Genomic DNA, 8,381 nt, shown 5'->3' on the forward strand with positions numbered 1-8,381 from the left:
GAGGGGGGGAGGGGGGGCCGGCCGAAGCCGAGCCGGCGCCGCCCGGGGAGGCGGCCTCTTCCCGGTTCCCGGTGGGACTTACGCAGCCACGCCTCCCGGCGCGGGCCGGCCTCACGGCCACGCTGTCCCCTGCGCGGGCGGAGGGTTCGGTCCCCGGCCGCAGGGTCGGGAGCTCGGGAAGGAGATCGGTGTTTTCTTTCATTTTCGGGATTGTCTCTTTCTTGGCGCCCTCGGAGGCACAACAGTCAACTTGGAAATGAAGCTGCCACATGGAAATGAAGTCACCGCATGGAAATTAAATATTTTATTTAAAAAAAAAAAAAGTAAAAATGAAAGGCGCTTTCAGCATTTCCCCAGCTGCTTCAGCTGAAACTGTTCGCTAGTTTCATGAGCAGCCCCCGTCCTCCTGGTTGACTCCCAGCCGGGGGGGCCGCCTGCTGTGTGGGAGCACGGCTGGTCTTGTGGGCCCCGCTCAGGGTCTGCGCTGGGGGGGAGACCTTGGGGGGGGTTCCCCATCCTTTTTCAGCCTTGGTTTCTCTTTCCCCATGCTTTTCCAGCATTCATTCACTGCAGCCTGAGCGGAGCCTCCAGCCATTACTGGGACTCTTTGCCTGCGTGCCTGCCCCATCCCTTGGTGTTTCGGGGCAGCGCTCTCCCCGCAGCCCCCAGCATGGCCCAGCTCAGCCCCTGGGTGACCTCAGCCTCCTCCAAACTAGGGCTAGTCTTTGCTATGTCCAGTGGTGCTGCTTTACATTGCATCTTGAGGTGCTTGATGATGCCGTTGCCTTGCTTTATCTTTTATTTTTGATTATGGTGGTGGTTAGGTGGCTGAGGGCATCTAGTGAATGGGCAGGGAAGGGACAGCAGCAGAAAGCAGGAGCAAAAAACAGGATTGAGCATGGCCGAGGCTGCATTTTGTGGAGGCCAAGCCTTTTTACCGACCGGCGGTCACTTGATGTGCCACACACCAGGTCTCCAGAGCCCCGGTTCACCCCAGGAGGTACCAGTGCCTCTTACACGAAGGGAAAAAAAAAAATCCCCCCATGCCTATGAGAGAAAGCGGTGGTAGTTTTTGAGCTGCAGTCCTGGGGGATTTCAGGGCAATCACGAATGTAGCGCTGGGTCAGAGCAGAGTCCCTGGGGAATTTGGGGGCAAGTGAGAGCGGGGGGCTGGAGCAGGGCCCTGGGGGATTTCAGGTAGCTGAGAGCGCAGGGCTGCGCAGGAGCGTCCGTCCCGGCAGCTGTGGTGGTTCAGTATGCAGTGCCCGTTCAGAGATCTACTCTTCTTCTGCACCCTGCTGCAAACATGGAGTTTGAGAAGCCTCTGGTAGAGAAAATAGTAACAGAAAAGGAAGTGGGAAATGAAGCTGCCGGTGTCTCAGCACCGCCGGCGGTGCCTGCTGACCTTTACAGCTTCTCTGCTTCATTCTGTTTTATATAGAATGGCTCTGAATTTACTCAGGTTGGCAAGCGCTTAAAAACCAAGCAGGGTTTTTCTCTCCTAAGGTTTGGGCCTGCGAGAGGGAAAACCCCTACCACTTTTGGCTGGCTATCTGTGAGGAAGGGCTTCTGCTGCAGCCCAAAGGGCAGAGGAGTGGAGAGGAAAGTTGCAGGGTTCCCCAAAGGGACAGGAAAATGGGAGAATGCCTCTGCATCAGCACAAAATGCCTGCGGCACTGAGGTCTTTGGATCTCACCATTGTTTCCTGGTTCCTGAGCTCTTTCAGCTTCCTAAAAACCGAAACCAAGACAGGCATTGGAGTTAAGTGACATCTGAGATGTGTCACAGAAAAATGTCGAGGGCTCCTCGCTGACAGACGGCGGACGATAAGCCAGCAGCAGGAACCACCAGCAGGAGCCTGCAAATGTGGGGTGGGGAGGGCGGCAGTTTTCAGGCTCAAATGCATGCACTGATCCCAAAGGGATCTCCTTGTGTGAGTCCCACAGGATGCTCACGAGGTGGGTGAGGAGAGCGCTCTCCGTCTGGGAGCACCTCCAGCTCCGAGATGGTGCAGAGCAGCGTTGCCCTGACTCACCCCATTGCGCAGGGAGGTGGGCATGACTGCTCCCCCTTGGCAAGGATGGCCTTCTGGTGCTGAGCCATGCAAAGAGTTAAAGACTCAACCATGTTGCATCTTTCTGGGGTTTTTGTTGTATTATTTTTTAATGAAAATTTAGGTTGCGGTGGACCAATGGCCAGGATATGCCTTCTGGAAAGTACCACCCTGGAGCAGCTCGCTGACATGCCCCTGCCATGTGTTGGACACTGTGGTTAGCACTCACTTAGGCTCAGAATTTTCCTTCATATTCATCTGGAAAAAAAGGGTAATTCTTTCTGACTAAAAAAAATGTGCCTTTCTAGATGAGCCCAGGGTTGAGGGCTCCTATTTGGAGGGGCTGTGAAGGGTAGCATTGCAGTGCTGGAGCTACGTACTGGTTTAGACCCTGTGGGACATTTCCTCAGTACTACACGAGGCATTCAGGCCAAGAGCTGGAAGAAGGTGAACATTAAAAATGCACGGTGCACCCTCTTAAACATGGCAGTGCCCCTGTTCTAGATCCTACAGCTGTCCCTGAAAAAAGACTTCAAGAGAACATCTGGAATTCTCATTTTTCACCTCTCCTATACATCTTCTCTTTGCCCCCCAGGTTCAAAGGTGACTTTCCAAGGGATCTTCTGGGGCCTTCAAGCATGTTTGTTTTGAACCAGTGCCAACCTTTTAACAGTCTCTCATTCTTTTAATAGAGCTTTTTTCTCTGTAATAACAGCAGGCATTTTTTTGAGTGGGGAATATTTCTGGGCTTACCCTAATTCTCAGTCCCCAGGTGCGTGTCTGTCTTTGTCACTGGCCAGTAAATAATAATACGCTATAACAGGGACATTCAAAACAGGGGCAGCAAATGCCACGTGAGGTCTGCTGGGGACCTGGCCGGCTCGCTGTGGGGAGCCCAGGCAGCAATTGCTGGTGAGGCAGCAGTGCATGACCCCGCATGCACGTGCAAGGGAAACGCTCGCTGCTGCAGGATGCTTGGGGCCGCAGCACTCGCTCTGGCTGGATGTTTGCAGGAGGGGATAGGCACCCAGCAGCAGTGGGTGCTTCTGGCTCTGCGCTCCTTCACCCCAGGCACGGCAGGGCACTTTCTGCCTCGGTTTCTCCAGCTAAGCCCAGTGGGGTGGTGACCCTCACTGGTTGCCTGACTTCCCATGGTAACTGACTTCCCAATGACGTGGGAGGCCGTCGCGTCGCAATGAACCTCACTGGTTGCCTGACTTCCCATGGTAATGACGTGGGAGGCCGTCGCCTCCCTCCATCCTGTCCAGGGAAACACAGCTGAAAAAGAAGGCGAGAGCCTTGGCTGCAAACACAGCCTGTGTCTAGGGGGAAGCCAGTTGCAAAGATGCTTTTGCCTGGACATGGGATCATGCGTTGACATATTTGGGGAATAGTGAGAGATGTTTTGAAGGGCTTGGCTGAAGCAAGTTTTGGAGATGGCAGCAGAGGAGGTGCCTCTGTCTGACCAGCTTGGTTTCAGGCAATACTGGACTTCAGCCTCTTAATCGAGAAACCAGACTTCACTGCAGAAATATCTGCCTCTTTCTGTCCAGTCTTGCCTCCTTCCACAAACTGTCCAAGAGAGGGTCTGGCTCGCTGCCCGGGGCAAAAGGGAAACAGTAGAAAATTAGTATGATTGTGCATTGTGGCACCTGCCACTCTCCTCAGGATGCTTCCAAAAGCCCGCTTTAACACAGATTTAAAAAGAAAAATTTAAAAAATTCAAAAAACCCCACCGAGTCTAACTGTTTATAATAAACATAATTCTGCAGGGTAGAAGATAAGCAGGATAATTGCTTTATCACAGAGAGAGGCACTGCAATGCTAACTTGGGACAACCAGCAAGGCCAGCGACACAGGGAACATCTCCTGGGTGGGCTGAGGGCTGTGATCACCTCTCCCATGTCCACATCTAGCAAAAGGAACTGCAAAGTCATCTTTACTGCCCCTCCATTAGGTTTATAGTTGGCTTCTTGGTAAACAGGTGTGTGTAGAGACAGGGACCTCCCCAGCAGGCTGCAAGTCCTGCTTTCGAGCCTGGGGACGTCAGTGAAGCAATCCTGGCCAGCTCCTGTGGACTTGGGGTTTGGCTCAAGCAGTGGATCTGAGGCTCCAGGGCTGGCAGGCTAGTTGCTCTTTGATGTAAATCAAGTGACATTTTCATTTTCAGTTGTGTGCCAGCGCTGGCACTGTGCTCCCCACCTGCAGGGTGAAGGCGTCCGCGGGCATGTGTTGCTGTCCCTTCTGCCGCTTTCTTTCCGTGAGCTGCTGGCAGTTGCGTCTGTGTCCTTCCTGAGTGTATCGGGGGGACCAGGGGAGCCCATTGAAGGGGTGTCATGCCTGTGAGCAGAGGGGCCCATCAAGCCTGCCTTACAGCCACTCTCAACTCACCTTACTGCCACCGGCAAGCTAAATTTGGAGGTTCTTGGCACTTGCCAATGAAGATAAGCCCTAGCGGGATGTGGTGGGTTAAGCGTGGCCAGCCGCTTGGCGATGGGAGGGGAGGAGGTTTCATCATGCTATAGGTTTTGAAATGTGATGCTCTTCCTGCATTGCGGAAGCAGCAATGTTTAAAGTGTTAAATGTGCTTTCTGCTTTGAGAGCAGGTTTCTCCTTTCTGGGTGAAAAGATGCAGTCTGGGAAACATAATTGCAGGCCGTGCTGTAGAAAAGATGTGTCAGGTGCGAGGAATATGAAGAACAGCCACAGGAGAGGGAGTTCAGCCTTCTGGGACAGAGAGTGCAGTGTGTCTCGCAATCCCAATGGTAGCTCTGCTGAGGCTCCTGGTGTTGCAACAGCAGCAGATGTGGCCAAGCACGTGTGGTTCACACAGGGAACGTGTGCTTCCACACTACAGCAGAGGCAAATGAACTGCTGGACTCCTCCAAAAACTACTGCTCCTCCTCTTTCCCTCCAGCTTTCCCTCCTCCCAGCTGCATGCATCCACCTCCTGCTATGAGGGTCATCCACCTGCAGCGTAAAGCCCATTTGGCCCTCCATCTTGCCAAAATAGGGTTAGGTGAAGGTGAGAGAGAGTGTAAAAACAAGGGTGGGAAAGGAACAAGGCTGGGGAGTGGGGTCTTCTCTTTCTTCTGCCAGCAAGTTGCAAGTGTGTTCAAGCTGTTTAAGGAAATCACAGCTTGTGTACAGGCATGAGAGCTAAACTTGAGTGAGGAAGAGGTGGAGGCACTACCTGAGGTCTGGGGAAGCAGGCGGATGGGAATGGTGCTCAGAAATTCCCGTTAGCTTGTCGTGGAATGCTTATAGCACCAGGACCTGCCAGGCTGAAGGATGACTTCCCTCAGCTTGAATGACTTAAATTGAGACTAGGCAAAATCCTAGGTATGATAGGTTAGGAAAAGCCCTGTAGTGGCTTTGAGTTATTTGATTGGGTGGTTATTTTCCACCACAGGGATTTCTCTGATGCTGGGTTGTGACCTGAGCCTTCTCTCCTGCCTTTCTCTTCTGGCTGTTTCTTCACCAGCTCCCTCTAAAACACTGCTGTTCATGGGAATGACTCCTACTTTTGGCCGTATACTAAAGGAAGCAAGGAGCATGAGAATTAGTGGGAAAGGGCTTAGGGACAGCAAAACACGATGTTTGAAAGGTTACTTCTGCATTTCATTCTTCATGAATTGGATTTCAGAGAATTGGGAAGTGCTGGTGTGTGACAGAAGAGGAACATATGAACAAGACCACTGAATGCTCTGTTTTATCCAAGGCTTAAAAATATCTGCCTGCTTCCTTTCTGTACTTACGCACTTTGTGTGATGCAATTCAATGGTGACATTGCCTTGATGCCTGGAGAAGTCCTCCTGGAAGGAGGAGCGGGGAGCTGTTGCACCGACATCGACTGCTGGCCTCCCCTCTTCCAGCTCTGCCCTCACCCCGTGCCCGTACCCAAACTTATAGGGGAACGAAGCCTTCGGAGGAGCCCACCAGAGAAACCGCTGTGCTGTGGTTAGCCCTCTGGTGTGTTCCAACAATGGCTCTGGTCTGGCAGACAGACGAGCAAGCTCTTGACAGCAATCGCTAGGCAAAGGAAGTTGCTAACTGTGAAACCTCTTCCTCTTAAAACTGAGATAGCATTTGGGATCTGCCACTGATCTGCCAGGTTTGTGGCTGCACAAAGCTGCAAGGCAGTGTAAGAGGATCTGGTTTGGGGGAAAAACCAAACATATTTGATTGGTGATATATGTCAGACCATGTGTTGTCAAAAGTCAGTTGAAAGTTAAGAAAATCACAACTCCAGGAGACAGAGGAAGGCATGGGAATAAGGATGCTGCCCCTCTTGTAGGTCCAGTATTGCTGCGGTCCATACCCGCCCCAATGACAGTGGCTCTGCACTGCCTCCGAGCAGTCACTTCTGCTTGGAGCAGAGGAGAAAATAACTCTTGCGGTTTCGTTCTGTATCGAAGACCACTGTGCTGTGTTCCACCCCAAACCCTCAGCAGCAGGAGCGCAGGACGGCTTCTTGTTTGACAAAGATGTGACAAGAGCATGAGCTCAGGGGTCAGGTTTCGTGTCAGAGCAGGCGTTCGCTGGGTGTGGGAAACGTGTTGGTCTCTGGTCTGTCAAAGCAGCCGTTGCGCTGGAGTAGCTGGGGGGCTGTAAGAGCCAGAGGAGTGTGAGGTCTTTTTGCATGCTGTTCAGTCATCTGCTTGCACTGGGACTGGTGCTTGGGAAGTGAAATGTTCCTTATCCCATCCTTGGTCTCCAGAGCCTTCTCATTTTTTCCACTGACATGCCAGCCGCTTTGATGTAACCTAGCCATGCGTGGCTTAAGTTGTCTTGCCTGTGATAGTGAAACCTGTGAGGCCACGCTTGGACTGACACAAATGTGTTCAGCCATAAACGAGGCTGGTATGAGGAACCTGTAGGCACCTTATGCCGTGGCCAGGAGGAAGCAAACCAGAAGAGCTGATTGCACTCCTTGCTGAAAAGGGGGCGGTTGTATGTGTGGATAGCGGTAGGGGGAAATGAGGGGCAACATAATCCCCAAGTTCAGGAACTGGCATGTGAAAGCACGGTCCAGTAGTAAGAATTTCTACCAGTGGAGAGGAGCGTAGCAAAGGTTGTTGCTATCATTAAGAAACCAAGGCTGGAGAGGTACGTGAGCTGGGATCTCCAAGCAGCCAGCTAGCCTGACCTCGGTAAATGGGAAATGCGATAAAGGGCAAAATGAGTTTACCAAGGCTATCTCATGCCAGGCTATCATAGTAGGTTTATTTTGATAAGATAATTGACTAGGTAGACAGAGGACTTCAGAAAGGCAGTCCTTACAGTGCTACAGGCAAAGCCATTAAGCTGGAGAAACAGGGGATTAATGTGAGCATTGTAAGGATTTACCTAAAGAAAGGATGTCAGGAGGTTGTGCCTCAAGGGAAGCAAGCAGGGTGGAAAGGGGTTATTAACGATCCTCCTCAAAGGGGTGATCTTGTTTACCCAGCAGGAAAACAAGCTCTAATCAGATTTGGTCAGATTTGAAGGGCTAGTCACTGCCGAGATTCTCAGGCTACAGCACAAGAAGAGCTGATGGCATCAAGGACTGGAATAGGGGAAACACGTTGAAAGTCAGCAGCACAAAGCGCAAGCTTGTGCGTGCAGAGAGTAGCTGTAAGATGTTTTGCTCTCAGCTTGTCCCTTGCCATTCGGAAATTACAGAGGAAGGGGAGTTTTGATTAATTGATGATGAGTCCTCACCATAATGTAGTCAAGAAAAAGAAGGTGACCACAGATGAGATCTCCCCAGCTGGTTTAAAGGCACCTTTGGGTGGCTATGGAGGTGCAGGGCCCCTGCAGTGGGCATGCAGGGTGGCTCTGGACAGCCCTGCCAGGCTGGCAGAGGACAGGTCAGAGAGGGCCAGGCTGGGGGGAGAGCCCACTGTATGGGGAGAGACCATAACGGCATGGCCAGTGCCCAGAGGTGTGCAGGGGCATGGCTGCTGGGTGGAAGAAGCTCCATGGCAGTGACAGCAGGGTGCTGATGCTGGAAAATGCATGGTGCCAGTGTCTCATCAGGGCGTGGGGGCAGCGAGTCTGAGCCTGTGCCTCCCCACGAGCCCACTGCAAAGCCACGCTCACCCAACAGGGCTGGCGATGCCGGCTGTCCACTGGGTTCATGAGAGGCAGGTCCTGCTTGATGGCAGTGACAGCAGGGTGCTGATGCTGGAAAATGCATGGTGCCAGTGTCTCATCAGGGCGTGGGGGCAGCGAGTCTGAGCCTGTGCCTCCCCACGAGCCCACTGCAAAGCCACGCTCACCCAACAGGGCTGGCGATGCCGGCTGTCCACTGGGTTCATGAGAGGCAGGTCCTGCTTGACCAACC

The sequence above is a fragment of the Aptenodytes forsteri genome, unplaced genomic scaffold, assembly GCF_000699145.1.
Source record: "Aptenodytes forsteri isolate BGI_AS27 unplaced genomic scaffold, ASM69914v1 Scaffold207, whole genome shotgun sequence".
NCBI lineage: Eukaryota > Metazoa > Chordata > Aves > Sphenisciformes > Spheniscidae > Aptenodytes > Aptenodytes forsteri.